Source organism: Peromyscus eremicus, chromosome 22 (genome assembly GCF_949786415.1).
Source record: "Peromyscus eremicus chromosome 22, PerEre_H2_v1, whole genome shotgun sequence".
Classification (NCBI taxonomy): domain Eukaryota; kingdom Metazoa; phylum Chordata; class Mammalia; order Rodentia; family Cricetidae; genus Peromyscus; species Peromyscus eremicus.
In genome coordinates this window covers 42,739,583-42,757,180 of record NC_081437.1, presented here as the reverse complement: position 1 = coordinate 42,757,180, position 17,598 = coordinate 42,739,583, and the positions used below count along the sequence as shown (strand labels likewise).

The following is a 17,598-nucleotide window of genomic DNA, read 5'->3' as shown; positions in this document are numbered from 1 at the left end:
TTGCCTCGACATTGACATTGAGTGTCATCTAGAGTCTGGACTTTTCCCGAGGAGGGATCTGCCTGACCCAGGCAGGTTTCAGGGTCTGAAGAAGACAGTGGGAGCGCCTTGCACTTCGAGGGACCCAAGCAACCTGTGAAGGTCTTTGGAGTAGGGACAGTGCTGGACCGCGGGCTCTTGCCGCTCATGCTGCATCTTTAAGAAAGTTTGATCTTTTGAATCTAGCCAGGCACATTTACAAGGGCACAGCAATTTACTTGCTTAATTTTTTTTTCTTGTGATAAGTATTACCAAATGCACAGTTTCCCATTTCATTGGTGCTTTCTGGGCAGGAGCTGGACATCCTCCAAGTCAGCGATCACATCGGGAAAGGTGTTCTTAGTACATCATCAGAAAGAGAGAACGCAAGCATTAAAAGCCTTGATCTTTAACCTGCAGCTGCTCAGGCTGTTGCGAAGATGCAGTGCCTTGCAAGTGCTCACCTGCATTGGCCAGGGGTGAGGAGGGGATCACTGTATGCCAAGCCCCTGCTCTACATGGATCCTGGAACTCTAATTCCATCTCCTCTCTCCATCACCTTCTCCTTCCCCTCACTGGATCTGTTGCTCTAGAAGATCAAGTACCTGATAGAGTGGGATGAGTAGCTATGGGAGAACCTAAAATGTGGCCCCTTGGGTGGTGTGTCTATTTTTAAAAGCAAACAGTTTGATTTTCCAATTTGGGTTTCTTTTAGTTTTAGAGGGTTTTTTTTAAAGTTTATTTAATTTATTGCATGCAATACAGTGGAAGTGCATAGGTTCCTACTGAAATTTATGCAAGACAAAGTAAAATTTCATGAGAAACAGATCTTAAGCAGATAAGATGGGGTACTTCTCCTTTCCTTTCTCTATCCGTATAAAGGGACAAAAAGTTCCTCTGGTAAGAGTGACTCCAACTGCCCAATAGCTTTTTTTCTCAGCAGGTCATCATCCACCTAGTACTCTGGTATCTGCAGATCTATGCACCACTAATCACAGTGCAGTGGAACTTACAAAGCTTCTGGGTTATTGTGATGATATCTTGCTTAATCACATACTATTTTAAACTTACATAGACCCATTTAAAACTGTTTCACAGAATCAAAAGCTTCAATTTTAAAGACAAACTAAACAAAACAACAATGTAACGGAATCCACCCCTTCAAATTCTACCAGCACAACAAGCCTTTCTAGTGGTGAATATTATCCTTTTGTCTTTTTTTTTTTTTTGGTTTTCAGTGAGACAAACGGATTCCTTGTGGGACTCCTTTCTGTCACCCAACTGTATTGTGCTTAACTCAGAGCACAACATAGATAGTTAAATGCATAAACAATAGAGAAAATGTGTGTGGTTGGTTCCTGGACAAGAAATATGACAATCAAAGATCATATATGTCATGTGTTTGTTCAATCTTGCAAAGCTCTATGCTAAAATGACTTCAAGTATACCTCATTTCACACAATATAAACATTTCCAGACTTTAAACACTTACTTTAAAGAATGTATTATTCATTATTATTGTTTGCTCAACTTTCATACAATAGTTTCAGGATGAATTCTGTGGAGTTCTTCACTTACCAGAATTCTGTATGTTTTAAGTTCCTTAGTAGCCAAGACTGATCACAGGACCATACATGCAAGTTCACAAGGACTTTGAAGGTAGAGTGGAATATTACTTGGTCACTCCAATTGTGGTTTTTTTTTTTTGTTGTTGTTTTGGTTTTTTTTTTGGTTTTTCGAGACAGGGTTTCGAAAAACCCTGTGTAGCTTTGCGCCTCTCCTGGAACTCACTTGGTATCCCAGGCTGGTCTCGAACTCACAGGGATCCACCTGGCTCTGCCTCCCGAGTGCTGGGATTAAAGGCATGCGCCACCACCGCCCGGCCACTCCAATTCTTTTTACATGAAGTGAGCCTTAGTGGTTGGACATTGTCCCTAATCTAAAACTATATAATTCTGTGATGTCTCAAAACTACAACAACAAAAAACCAACTTTCTGAAAAAAGCTGGAGGTAATTCACCTGAAGTAATTTCTATTAGCTTAACAAATATTGGGGGGGGGTAGTTATTAAATTCAAATAATTTCCTTTTTTACTAAATGACCAACTGTTTACTGTCAAGGATTTCATTAGCTAAAAAGAGAAAACTAGCAAGAAACTATATTCTAGGTTGTCTTAGTTTACTTTTCTATTGCTGTGATAAAGACCATGACCAAAAGCAACTTGGGAGGAAAGGGTTTATTTGACTTATATATGCCTATTCGCAGTCAATTGAGGGAAACCAAGGCAGGAATACAAGGCAGAAATCAGGAGGCAGGAAATATAGCAGAGGCCATGGAGGAATACTGCTTATTGTCTTGATCCCTATGGCTTGCTCAGCCTTGTAGGTGGAAGTTTCCTTACCGCCCACCAGTTCCCAAATAACCGACACAGAGACTCAATACTAATTATAAATGTTTAGCTAATAGCTCAGAGACTCAATATTAATTATAAATGTTCAGCCAATAGCTCAGGCTTGTTACTAACTCTTACATTTTCAATTAACCCATATTTATATCTATGATTTGCCACAAGGCTTGGTACCTTTTCAATCTTGCTTCTCTCTGCTTCTGCTCATGACTCCTGACTCTGTCCTTCTTCTTCCCTAGCATTCTTAGTTTGCTTCTTTTGCCTAACGTTATCCCGTTCAGCTATTGACCAGTCAGCTGCTTAATTTAACCAATCATAGCAACATATATTCACACAGTGTAAAGGAATATTCCACACAGCCTGCTTTCTTATAATACTCATGACCACCTGCCCCCAGTGGACTGGGCCCTTCCATATTAATCATGAACCAAAAAAAATACTATACAGACTTACCTACAGGCAATACGATAAGGCATTTTCTCAACAGAGGTTCTCTTTTCTAGATAACTCTAACTTGTGTTAAGTTGACAAAAAAAATCTAACCAACTCATAGGTTTATTGGGAGAATTATTTATTTTACTTGATTTAAGCTAATTTGCTTCTGAAGAAAATTATATTATATGATAGAAAGAAAACAACAGAGAAGTAAAAGTTGTATATAATCTACCTTCACTCATATCTATTTCAAGAGACAGGAGCATTATTTTCTACAATGATAAACAATGTAAATTAAGCACCAGCATTTTAAAAAGGACTTTGCCTTGTCTGTGAAAAGTGCATATTTAATTTTAGATAAATATTAGCTTCCTTTAAATCAGTGGTTCTCAAACTATAGGAAGAATGTCTCAAAATACCTTAGTGTCTTGCCCTTTGGAAGTTTCAACTTCCTATCTTTCTATGGCAACAGTGGAAATAACTTTGTATGTGCATATTAATCTTCAACATAAAAAAACCTATCTGTGGCATATAAGAAAATTTGAACAGTCAAACTGGTCTATAGGAATATCTGAGCCAAATGACATTTTATGTGCTCAGAAGCAACACCAAACTCTTTACATTTCATATAAATTCTGCAGAAGGTAAAATATCCTGATTAAAAATAACACATACAATGATACATTGTAAGATAGAGACTGAAAAGTGCTACATAGTCCCATATATCAAATCCTGAAGGTTTTTTTTGATAATTACTTACTCTGACAGATCAATACATAGTAGCAACCTCATACATGCTGCCTATGTTTCTTATCCACTCTTAGTAAGAGGAATATCAGGTATAGCTGCCCTTTTCTGGGAGACTGTCTCTCTACTGGATCCTGGATTTGGGCCTGAGTGGAAGTGAAGAGGATAAGTTGAATTTTAGAAGAGTCAGGCCTGTTGTTGGTCTTTTAAGCAGAGAGATCTGGGGCTGTTCTTCCACCACAGGTAGGATTAAATTCAATATGAATAAAATGAATTTTGTTAGGACCCCTCCCCCACCTCCAAAATCTTAAGCAGCTCGGGAAGAAACCATTACCAACTCCTATCCAAGTTTAAAAACAGTACGCTTTGGAGAGGAATGTAAAACATTAACAATACTCAGATTGGAGAACATGAGCTTTGCTTTTACTGCAGGAGCTGCCTCTCCTATTGCTGACGCCAAGACACCTGTATTAAGGACAGAAAAGAGGTTCTTCACACTAACAATTGCCCTGTACTCCAGCCAATCTGAGAGTTTAGAAATTCATGGTCTCCTGTCTAGTGCGTTTTTTTTTTAAATATTTTTTATTTAATTTTTATGTACATTAGTATTTTGCCTGTATGTGTTGCACTATGTGCATTTTAGAATTCTATTTATTTTAATCTTTAAGATTTATTTATTTTTACACTTCCCTTTCTTTCCACTCCTTGCTTTTATTGACTGATATCCTAGTCTAACCTTGTCACTGATCTCTCACTGACCTCTGCAGGCCAGGTGGGGGCTCCCTTGCACTCTGTTTTTTACCTACCATAGTGCTCATCTCCTTTGCTCTGTTTGGTTTTCGTGACATGCTGAACAAATAATGGAGATAAAAAACTTATAAAGAGAAAGTTTCAGAGTTCAAGCCATTGCTTTTGGATAGATAGTGAGAACACATCAGGGTAGGAACACAAAAAAGAAGCATGTGATGGAGCAAAATTACTCATCTCAGGGATAGGAAGCAGAACAGAGAGAGTAAATACCCCACTATTCCTCTCAAGGACACAACTCTTGATGACCCAAGACCTCCCACTAGGTTTTATCTTTCAAAGAAACCACCACCTCCCAATAGTGCCAAGCCAGGTACTCATTCTCCAACACGTGGCCTTTATGGAATGCTTAAGATCAAATTATAGCAAATCATGTGCACCCATGGTTCCCAAAGTTTCACAACCATCTCACAAATGAAAAATCTATTTAGTCTCTTAAGTGTCAGAAGTTGTAGCCTTGCTCAAAAGTAAAAATTGAAATTCTCCTTCAAGATTGAAGACAACTCCACTGTTAGCCCATGTAAAAGTGAAAAAGAAGCCATGCCCTCCCAATGCACAATGTTATAAAAGGCGCAGAGTAATCAACCACTACCAAAAGGGAGGAATAAGGAGCAGAGTGGAACAAGCTCCAAACAAGACCAAAACCCAGAAGGCCAAACATTAAATCTCCAAACTACATGTGGGCTCCCAAGAGTGGTGTGACCTGCTCAGGTGGCTGTGATTGTTGCACTCCACAGAACCACTCTCAGTTCAACTCTACTTTCCCCTGTAGCTTGCATTCACAGTTGTTCAACCTTCCTGGCACCTCTAACTTGCTGGGGTCTCTGTTATAAGTTATATTTCATTCTTACAGCTCCACAATTCACCCTGTGAAGAAATCCATACACTGCCTGACCTCAGGCTTTCCTTTGAAATATCAGCAGAAACTATGACCATGACTCTTGCATTCTGTATCCCTGAAAAATGTGTCATATAGATGACATCACCAAGGTTTGATGCTATATGAGCTGGACATGGGTTTTTTTCAACAACAGTTAAATGGTTTCTACTGCCTGGGCACAAGTGTCCAGACACTGTGGGCATGTAGGGTACTCTGATTCTCTTACCGAAAGTTCTACCTTGGAAAGTCTCCTAAACACTTTTGAATTTCTGTCTTTCCAAGTCTTTCCAGCAAGAGGTCTTGCTGATTTCTGAAATACACTCAGGGCTTCTTTCTTAGTATACAGGTGGAAAACATTTGTCTTAATTTTCTTTGGTGTTAGAAAGATAACTCTTTTAAATGTGTCGCTTTTCTCATAAAACTGCAATGAGATCTGCTCTGTTCCGCATTGCTTCTGATTCTCACTATAAATCTGGCTAAAAGTGTCAGCTTCAGTGTCACAAGTGCTGAGATTGAGTTTTCTTCTAGAGATAACCTAGTCCATCACATTTAAGGCAACCCTTCTACAGACCCTCAAGATATGACAGAATTCAACCAAATTCTTTGCCAGAATATTATATAGATGACTTCCAACTGTCTTCATTGCCATGAGAACCCTCACAAGCCTAACCTTTCCTCTCCACATCTCTGTTATCATAATGGCCTTTTGATTCCTTGTATGCATTTAGAAATTCACTTATTTCTTTTAGATTTTTATTTGTAGCTTGTCCTTATTATTCATAATTTCCCTAAGTGTCTGTTGTAATGTCTCCCCTTTCATCTCTAATTCTATAATTTGGTACTTCTCTTTCTTTTGGTTATTTTTGGCTAAAGGCTGGTCAATCTTGTTAATCTTTCCAAAGAACCAAAAATCTTCATTGATTCTTTGTATTTGTCAAAAATTCTTACTAAGTTCTACTTACAGCATTCAACATCATCAGATAGAGCCAAGTACCAATTTTCTAGGCATCCCTCAATTCCATCAAGTTTACAAACAAAGTTAATAATCACAGATACATGTGCTGTGAAAACCAGCATTGCCAAAAACATAATGATAATTTGAAATAGACCATTTCCTTTGAAGGCATGAAATCACATAGTAAAGACTGACAAACTATATTTTAATGAAAGTCCTGATGTTTTGTTTGAACTGCTTTGGAAATTCTTGTAGGAAAAGGGACATTCAATACGTCCTGTGATGGCAGGGAACTATTCATATTGGCATGGAGGTCAGACAGAGGAAACTGCTTAATAAATCTCCCAAGGTCAGGCCTGGAACCTCAGAGTTTAAGATAGAAACATGAACTGAAAAGAAGGAAAGTGAGTCAATAGGAGAGGAAACTTCACGATCCTCTCCCCATTCTCTCCAGAATTAAATGTGAAAAAGTGAAAACACTGCAAATACAACTTGAGTTCTTATTCCTCTCTTTGTAGATGAGTCATTATATATTTGATGCCTACTTCTTCACACTTTACATGAAAAAGGCAAGTGTAGGGTTGGAGAGATGGCTCAGAGGTTAAGAGCACTGACTGTTCTTCCAGAGGTCCTGAGTTCAATTCCCAGCAACCACATGGTGGCTCACAACCATCTATAATGAGATCTGGTGCCCTCTTCTGGCCTGCAGACATACATGCAGGCAGGACACTGTATACATAATAAATAGATCTTTAAAAAAAGAAAAAGAAAAAGGCAAGTGTACATAACTACCTCAGAATGTTTGTGAACAATAACATATGTTAATTTCTTACTACAATTCTAATATTTAATAAAAATTAAAAGTAAACTATAATTATTAGTTCTTAATACTTGTTCTGTATGATCTGGAGAATGATCTACAACTGCTGTACTTTGAGTTTCAAATGAGTAAGTTATTGTATCAAACAAAAGTGAAAGAACAAATAGTAAGTATAGGAGGAAGAAGCAGACAGATAGCAGTTTATCATTAAATCAGATACAAAATTCATCAGAGTTGACTAGAGTATCTTGATCGAGCAAACACAATAAACACCATCAAATAGTAGGCTCACAAACATCCGGCAGAAATCAACTGGAGAAGCTGTGCTGAAACTGTTAGCAAGAGTTCCTGGTAAAGCTTTTTCCTCTACAGATGGGTTTTAAGCTTTACACTCCTATCACAGGCACTTTTATACTATGGGATAAACAATAGTAACCTCTGTTTTCAATGGTTTACCTTCTAGCTCTTCTCAAGGATACAACATGACCTAAGACTTTGGAGGACATTTGATATAAACATGATTGAATATGAGATAAGGGAAGGCTTTCTTGTGCCTAGTTCACTTTCAATGAGCTTAAAAAGCACACAGTGAGTTACCAGTTTAATGCATATTATAATAGTGCATATGTCTTAACCACCTACATTTTCCTTTCATTTCTTTTTCATCTTTTCTTTTTCTTTCATTCTTTCTTTCTTTTTTTTTCTTTTCTTTCTTTTTTTTTTTTTTGAGACAAGGTTTCTCTGAGTAGCTTTGGCTATTCCGGAATTCACTCTATAGACAAGGCTGGTCTCAAACTCACAGAGATCCACCTGTCTCTGTTTTCCAAATGCTAGGATTAAAGGTGTCCACCACCACCACTGCCTGGCTTCCTTTCATTTCTAACAATATTTCATAAAGAGGGCATATTTGAAATTCTATAGAACATATATTGGTTCAGAATATGTAACTTGCTCACAAACATAGAAGATAAATATGTAAGTGCACCAAAATAGCCTCAGTTAGTAAGTTTTCACGAGAGTAGCAGCAATCATGACATGGATAATAACTGAGCCTCAGTTCAGTGAATCAGTGTCCAGGCCATCAATGTTCAGGCCAAGCCTGAAGGTGTAGTCTAGGCTATGCCCGAGGATCTAGCCCAGTGGATGAGGTTCCATATATGTGGGTAATGTCTACTGCTCCAGTCTGAAGTAATATACATGTACAATTAAAAGGATATATATGAGATTTTTTTTTCTGGGTACAGACATACTAAGATTATGAGTTTATTAGAAATGTCTACATTTTCTTGATCATACTCTTACCTACAATAACAAGGACATCTGAACATAGCATTATTACTTCCTCTGACATTTTCCCACTGTTATTACACAGTCTTTATGAAAAGAGCAATCAGATATTATTTCAATCCATTTCGGCTTCTGTAAAAAATATTATAAGCAGGATTACAGTATATCAATAGCATATTTCTTTCTTTTCTTTTTTTTTTTTTTTTTTTTTTTTTTTTTTTTTTTTGCTTTTTCAAGACAGGGTTTTTCTGTGTAGCTTTGCGCCTTTCCTGGAACTCACTTGGTAGTCCAGGCTGGCCTCGAACTCACAGAGATCCGCCTGCCTCTGCCTCCCGAGTGCTGGGATTAAAGGCGTGTGCCACCACCGCCCGGCCGCATATTTATTTCTTATAATTTGGAGGCTGGGAAGTCCAAGATAAGGCACCAGTAGATTCTGTAGTGTCAGAATTTTGGTGAGTACCTTCTTTTCATATATATGTGCTTTCTTGTGGCTTCCTCAGTGTGAAAGGGGCTAGGCAGCTTGCTAGGTCTTCCTTTATAGGAACAATAATCCCATCATGAAATTACTTTATTGACCCACAGTTTCCCAAGGTCCCACATCCTGTACTATTACACTGAGGATTAGGTTTTAATATGAATTTTGTGAACACATAAACATGCAGATTACAGCATACCATCATGCTGGAATTTCATCTGGTTTGGGCTTACATAGACATGGGGAACCCAGGGGTTCAGGGGTTTAGCTATGTCTTGTGTGGGATATCTGAGGGAAGAAATGTACATACACTATGTTCTTATGTCTGTTAACTTTATTCCTCTAAGACAAAATTCTATCAATACAGCTACAGCTCTGTCAGGCATTCAGGGTAGGAATAACACTAGATACACCAAGCTCTGTATCCACCTACTTTATTTCTCTGGGATGAAATCCTGTTTCTATAGCTTCAGTTCTGTCCAGTTCCCTAGCTCATAGTCCTGCTAACGACTAAACTCCTATGCTACCAGCCTCATCTTCATCCTCTGTTTCCTCATTCTCCATGTCCACTACCCTCTACTCAGAAAACTCTACATGAGATCTGCTTACCCTCTAGGAAGCCTCTGTCTTCCTCTCTTCTCTCTCCCATGCTGTTCTGTCTGTTTCTACAGAAAATGCCTGCCCTTTCTTTCCCTGGGTGGTTTTCTGCCTCCTCAGGAATGTTATTCTACCTCTCACCTTGATATGTAAAAACCTCTTTTGTTCTCAGTTGCTCTGGAGAGCTGCTAGGCCTCAGGTCAGTGGTGGTGGGGGGGGGGAGATAGTCTGAGCTTCATTTGCACAAGAAACAAAGCTATGCATTTCCTGCCAGCTTGTCTTTGCCTATGTGACCTTATCCAGGTACTGGCTCCAGTAGAAAATTTACCTAGAAGTTCAGCAGGTCTGAAAATATTTGGCCATGCAAGAATTTCATAGTAGAAGACAGTTGGAATATTAAAGACTGGATAGCACCAAATATTCATAATAAATAGCTTGCCTCTTGACAGACCCTTGGCCAGTCAAGGTACAGCTTTAATACACAGCTGAATCTCTATGATATATTCTTGCGGCCTGCAAGACATAGATTTTGTACATGCTGTCACAATCACTGTGAGTTTATTTGTGCAACTGCCCTATTGTGCCTGGAAAAGACTGTTTCCTTAAAGTCATCAACAACCTCTGTGTCTTACAATCTTTCCACATCCCTTCCTTGAAGGATCTTCCTTGAAGGATCTTCCTTGAAGATACTTGTTAACTGGAGGAGAGAGATGGTATGTTCCATTAAGGGCCAGACACTCCACCATCTTTGCATGTTGGCCAGTTGTGGATCTCTGTCTTAACTGCCACCTACTACAAGAAGGAAGTTTTCTGATAAGGGTTGAGAGATGTATTTATCTATGGGCATAGCAATAAGTAATTAAGAGTAATTTTAAAAGTGGCTATGGAGTCTTTTAAAAGGGCAACTGTATTTTGGGAGTTTCCTATCATATCCAGAAGACACTATTTTAGAGAATTATTTCCAGTCCTTAGGCTCTCACAGTCTTTCTGGCCCCTCTTCCACAATATTCTGTGAGCTGTAGGTATAGGGGTTGTATTGTAGAAGTCCATCTGGAGCTAGGCACTTGTTCTCTGCATTTTGACCAGTTGTAGATCTCTGTAATAAGCCTCTGTCTGCTGAAAAAAGAAACTTCTTTGATGAGGGGTAAGAACTTATCTATAGTTATAACATTTATATATATTCTTATAGCTATTCTTATAACTAACTTATCTGTAGTTGTAAGAATAAATATACTGACTTCACTGTCTCTGCTTTGAAGTTGATTCTGGGTTTCTTCATTATTGAACATGTAAAGCCGATTATTGAAATGATGAATGTTATTAACATATTGTTACTTTTATTCAGATATATTAATACATATTTTATAAATTACACATCAGAAAGTAATTGATTATGAGAAGCAATGATGGATCATAACAGTGGTGTTCTTAGTCTGAACATTGTGTTGTGCAAGGAGAATTTTGGAGTGTGGCAATGGACAATGACTATTTCCCCAAGGGAGAATGGACTTAAGAAAGAATAGTGTTTTATTTTATTTTTTTTTAAAAAGAACACTATATTAGTTACTTTGAGCATTGCTGAAAAAAACAAAACAAAGACAAACAAACAAAAAGCCTCACAAGACACAAAACCTTGGTAAAAGCAACTTAAAGAAAGAGAAATTTATTTTGGCTCACAGTTTGAGTGTATAGATCATCATGGCAGAGAGGTGTTGCATTTATATTATAAAACAATAGTAGGTTGATGAAGCAAAAAGTAAGTGCCCTGACATTATCCTGAAGATGTAAAGCCTGACTTTTCAGATACAAAGTTAGATAGCTAAAATGTCTCAATGTTCATGCTGCTATGTGGCCAATACAATGAAGTCTGGAGAGAAGCAATACCTGATACTGATTGATGTAGTTTTATAGGTATTTCCTATTAAAACATGAAGACAAAACTGTTTTTAAGTGACCAATTTTGCTAAAATCAATCAATAGGTTCTACTTAAAAACAATCAACAGCTCCTCTTACTGCTAATGATTGTGTTCTTACTCAATTTTGATGAATATTTCTAAAGACAAATTTCATGTAATTTTCATCTAATATTAAGAAATTCTGTTTTTTTCCCAGCAAGTTGAACTCAGAGAGTGATAGAAAATATTGAAAAAAGTTATAGCCATTCTAAAGTTATGACTTACATTAAGCCAGTGTTAGAAGAAGTGAAAGCTCTTTACATGTTTGACATTTATTTGAACTCTTATGATTCGTACATTTGTAAAAGAGTGGTTCCTCATGTTGAGTGGGCAATTATAATTTCCTTCATCTTTTAAAATACACTACTGTTGAGAAACTGTTATATCAAATGTTGGTATTAACTCTATCAAGTTTAGGGACATTTAGACACAGAAGAATGACAAAATAACCAGCCAGATGTCCAGATGTTTGGCACCTCTGAAATTCCCCTGCAGTGATGGCCAGCTCCTCACAAAGTCATTTTGCTGATCTGGCTTTGAGGGTATGCCTGTAATTACCACACACATCCTGGGGAATACTGGTGAATTTTAAGCTGGCATGAATCTTAAATGCGCTAAAGAACCCATGGGTAACTTTCTTTTTTAAAGGAAAGAAGTATTTCATTAGGAAAGTTGCTATCATCTCTTCCTTTTTTATAAGTCTATAGAAATTGTATGTCACTATGTAGAAATGGATTTTTAAGACAAGTTGTGGTTATTTTAGAATTATTTCTATTATATATTTGTATTTTGTGCCATCTATTTTACAGTGTAATAAATTTTCATATTTAGGACTTCTTGGCTGACAAGAATATAGATGTTCTGTTTAGTGCCCTTGGGTTTGTTTTTCCAAATCTCCTCCAGAAAGAGCAAACTTCAACTGAACTTAGGACTTTGAGAAGAGATGAGCATGCTGCCCTTTGGTTACACAGGCAGAATGCACTCTAATAATCACCATCACTTCCTGTCCAATCTTTGGGGTCAAGAGCAGAGTTTTATTCTTTATATATTCTTTCTCATACAAGCATTTTTCAAAAGTATTAACATACTGGAAAGATCAAGTAAACGGGTTTCAAACAGAGCTCAACCAACACATGCCTGCAAATTTCTTCCATATTCAGAAGCTTCTCATTTCTCCAGAATGCTCTTGAAGTTTGGTGTCTCCTGATGATAAAGATGATGATGAGATTCTCAGGATCAGCAGGTTAGGAATGAAGTCTTAACTTTGCTTGGACTTCCTTAGTGAACTGAATCTTTGTTTCAGTAAGATGCTTAGGTGATCTTAGGTATGTTAAAGGCAGAAGACTTATTTAGGCCACTTAAAATAAAGTAGACTATTCTGAAAAAAGAAAATGATCATTGGTCCTTGACCACTCACCACCTCTATTATCTGTATAGTTATGGCCAAATGTAATATTTCTCTAATCCTTGGTTTTCTAATACCCTAGTGATGATTTCATAGTAAATACACCTTAATCTTACATTTAATTGAGATAATATTAACTGTATGTACTTCTTTCCTCCTCCCATCTGTATCTTGTTTTTATATTTTTATTCTTAATGCTGAAAATGAATGCATTCTGTTCAAGCCACTGAATCTGTGGCTTAGGCTATAAATGATCTTATAGTTGGAAATAAATGATATAGCAATGGCTTTTGCGACAACCAATAGAAAACTCAAAAGTGGTTTATAATTACACATAAAATACATATACAGATTACATATCCTGGACAGAATATGTGTTTTTCCACCTTAATGTGGAAAGTCTTGATTCTTATTTAACAGATAGAGTCTGCAGCATGGTGCTTCTAGTTTTTTTAAATAAATGAGATGGATTCCAGACTTCCTGTATAGAAAGAACAGGCCCTTGTGATCTGATTGGGTAAAATTGAAAGTTTCTATCTCTGCTTTGCTTATATGAACAGGGGCATTGACGGTTGAATGTCTAGGACATCAGTAGCCTGAACCAGATTCAACTTTGATTCTGCCAACTGATACTATGCATTGTAAATTTGCAATTCTGTGGTCAACAACATAAATGTTTTCTTAAATATATTTAATATTTTTCTTCTTCTCTTTCTTCTCTTTTTCCTTTCTTCCCCCTCTCCCTCTCTGCTCCCTGTTACAAAGGAAATTAAGATTCTCTTTTGAGTTCTAGCTTTGCTAATAAAAGAGTTTATAAACATACTCACAAGAATGGAAACAATAATTTTATTAGAGTTTGAGAAACAAACAAAAAAGGCACACATGCTGTAAATTTAGGCATATGCCAGGAGGAGGGAGAAGGAGAGAAAGTTATGGTTTTAAAATTTGGCATAGAAATCAGAGACACAGTGAGAAAACCCTGAATCTCAGGAAAAGCATGCTTAGGGTTTGACCAATATCTGAAAAAGAGATGAACACGCTTAGTCCTAGCTGCAGATCTGAGTTCAAAGGGCACCCAGTTCTATCTAGGCTCTGGTGTCTCAAGACCAAGGCCATATGGTTAGAAATAGAAATAGTTAATTTAAGAATGGAAATGTACTTCTGAGAGTGGAAGAGAACTAGGGGCCAAGGAAAATATAAAAAGCATCAGCACCTAAAGGTGCATTTATTCTATAAGACATTTACATAGCATCTGCCTGTCTTCTGTATTTCTTGGGCTTTTTCTGTTTCCTGTATAAAACTTGGGTGAGGGAGGACTTCCATTTAGTCTCTGTAAACTATCTTCTTTCATAGGGAAATCTTGATGTTTCCATCTCCAGTTCTTACTCTCCTGTCTTGTGTGGTCCCCCTTTTTCCTTATTTCTTCATTCTGATACAGGGTTTCTCTGTGTGTCCCAAGCTGGCCTTAAATTGCTGATCCTTTTACCTCTACCCACCTCTTGAATACCAGGGTAATAAGCATGTACCACACTGCTTGGTTCCTAGTCCCAAGTGACCCAGTCTTTTAGAGTGACTGCTATTAGATAAGAGTTAAACAAATTTTCAATATACACTGATTCAATGGGCCATCAATTATGAGGTACCTGATGCAACATGTGAGATATTCTGCTTTCCCAAAGATGATGCAGTGATAATCTGTCAGTTTATGGCTTGTTAAATGAAACTAATTCACATTAGGTTTTTGTCTATTTGATAACCATGAGACTGCAATACGTGGATTTTGCAGCCAGTTCTTCCTCCATTGTGTTGTTTTTTCATTCTTTACATCCTCCCATCAGTATGTATAATTATTTATTGTGTTGTCAGTAGCTAGCAATAAAATATACTTAAGAGAAAACACAGTAAGATACAATTATTTCTCCTGCATTTTGACAAATAACATAAGTTAAGGGAAGAATATGGTTTAACTTTAGAGAAACACAGTTTGAATTATATAGAATAAGTCAAGTATCCCACCACTTGCCTCCTACATTTAGAAAGTATCTTCTAGGAGCCTGAGGCATACCTTGTCATTATCTTCTCTTTTCCTCTCTTTCTTGTTTGCCAAACATTAACTTCTACATCTTTCATAACACTTTTAAGAGAACAAAACTTATCCATTCTACCAAAGGATTTCTTACTTATCTAAAGATAAGTATTTCTCTTTGGTAGGATGACTTACAACTGATTGGAAATCCACATTGGAGGAGAACAATCATTAATTGATGAGCATGTCCAAGATCTATCTTGAAGGTTAAATCCCCTCTGTCAGTGACTTCAGAGAGCATTCAAATTAATAAAATGGAAAGTATGTAATCACAGTGACTTAATGTAGCTCTTTGGGTTAAGCTGACCGAGTTCTTTGGAAATATGACTATAATGCTTTACTACTTAATTTTGTTTCAGATGGCCAATGGTCACCAAAGGCGTTTTGTTCTCAACTGGAACTTACTCTCATGCAGATAGTGAGATCACTTGTTTTTGCTACATGCGGATTAGAAGCCACAAGTGCTAACATTAAGAATTGATCAACTATGTGATATCAAAAGTATAAATATTAACTCAATCATAAGAAGTCTTAACATTTAAAATCTCAATGTAAATAACAGTGTCATGAATACATTTGACTACATATTTAAGACTAGTACTCCAATCTTCCAAGGTGACTCACTTTACTGAACTCACAGAACTCTAGTAGCACACAAGTTTGTCTAGCTTCATCTTAGAGAGCTACATTTTAATACACATCAGGCACAAAATACTGGATAGAAATGTAAAGTTGTATGGGATGGAGAACAGCCAGGTCAGGCTCAGAGATTTTAGGCAGAGCTTTTGTAAATCCTTAAAGCCACAAAGAATCAGGATTGAATAACTTTCTAAGAATTCGGGAGACAAAAAGAAATGAATCAAAAAGATGTGAAATGAATTTTTGGGGAACATAGAATAGGAGATGTATGTGACACAAGTGCTTAAACTATGTTCACTACTGTGTAAGGCACACTGAAGTACACACAGCTTTTATACAAGATAGTCTTATTTCATGGCCTGGCTTATGCTGCCTGGTTATGAATGTGCCTTAGTTCCCATCTGGACGGTTCATTGGGCTGCATGGACAGCAGAACACAAACTTTGTGTTTATAAACATTTACGATTTGATTTAAATAAAAAAGCAATAGGAATTGTGAACAGCAATATGCATTTAGGTTTATATTTAGCTGGGGAGTTTTCATGTCAGGTAGGGGGTTCTGCATAATCTTTTAAATCTGGGGAAGCTGCTATCAGAAAGTTAGCATTGATTATATCACGAACCAATAGTTGTTCTGCATATGGGAGAATCCAAAGAAAACAGAAAGATTAAAAAGTCAAGTAAGACAATGCATTTGTGTCCATGTAGAGGGGGTCTTTGAGGAATCACCCATTTCTACACTCTTCTCTCTAGGTTTCAGTCTGTGTTCTAGCTCTGAACAGAACCTGGGTACTGGTCAGCAATAGGTCCATCCCCCAGTATCAACAGAGGCAGTAGGGAATTTCAAGGGATGCACAATAGATCTGTAACCCCATTCATTGGTTGACTGTGTTTCTCCCTGGAAACTTCTTATTGCCTTTGCTGATACTGGGGTAGGGGATGGGTTCTTCTCTCAAACTGAAAACACATGGAGGCTTTTGCAGTCCAGGAACCCAGGAGGTTATCTGCTGCTGCCACCAGGCCTCCTTGTTCCCTTGTTCTTTCTAATGGAATGGACTTCATCTAGTGCCAGGGTGGGTTCCTCTGAACTGTATACCTGTGTCATGAGAAGTTGCTGTGTTTTCTCATTTGATCCTGTTTGCTTATTTAATATATATTTTTGATGTTTTCCTCCATTGGCTCTGTGAAAAGGATGCCTGTGGAGTGAGAAGTGGAGAAAGAGGAAAAGTGAACTTTAAAATTTTTATTTTGTATTTGTGTATTTATTTTTCTTTCTTTTTTTCCCTTGTAAAAGTATGGATATCTAATGCTTTCTGTCATGAGTCTTATTATATTTTTCTGCAATACAATGTGACCTGTGTGGGACAAAATGTGGCCAGAAAATGCAGTTACCTGGTTAGTACCAGGAAGGAAGACAAAGGCCTCTTACACCCAGTCATTTCTGAGAAGAGCTTGGGTGCTGATCCACCACAGGCATGTGTCATGGGTCAAAGATGCACAGTGGATGTGTAACCCTGTTGGAGGGTATGGTCACAGGATCCTGTGACTGTGAATGACATGGATAAAGTTCACAATCAGAAATCTCAGTTAATTGTCTTTGTAGACTACAGGTATCAGAATAGCAATACTAGATCTGCTTTGCTTTTGACAGACTGTCTCATTTAGCTGGATGATTAAAATATAGTGACATTCAATAAGCATTTTGAATGTTTGATCAATACCTTTATTTTGTTTAATTAACTAAGAGTGAAAATTTTAGACAAGTCATTAAGGAATATTTTCAATTAGTAAGTTTTAATTATCTTCAAATCAAAGCTGCTAACCTAGGTGATATTGAAGACTGTCTCCACAGAATGCTTTCCAAACAGACCTACAAGGTTATTCAAGAGATTATTTGGAAGGCCTAATGGATTAAAACGGACTCTAAAAGAGGGTCTTCTTTGATTGAGACCACCAGCAAATGGCAGCCAAAGACTAGCCTATATGCCCAGAGTTTACATTTGCAGTAGAGGCCCAGAAATGTCTCCTGCATGAATACTTTATAATGCTTAAAATCTAAATTATGGAATCTGCTTGTAATGTTA

At 37.3% G+C, this 17,598-nt stretch overlaps 1 protein-coding gene across 1 annotated transcript in view; it reads right to left on the bottom strand.

Moving 5' to 3' along the window:
• The window catches only part of Alkal2 (ALK and LTK ligand 2), a 44,194-nt gene that overhangs the window by 10,066 nt on the left and 16,530 nt on the right, over positions 1-17,598 (bottom strand). The window lies entirely within an intron of this gene.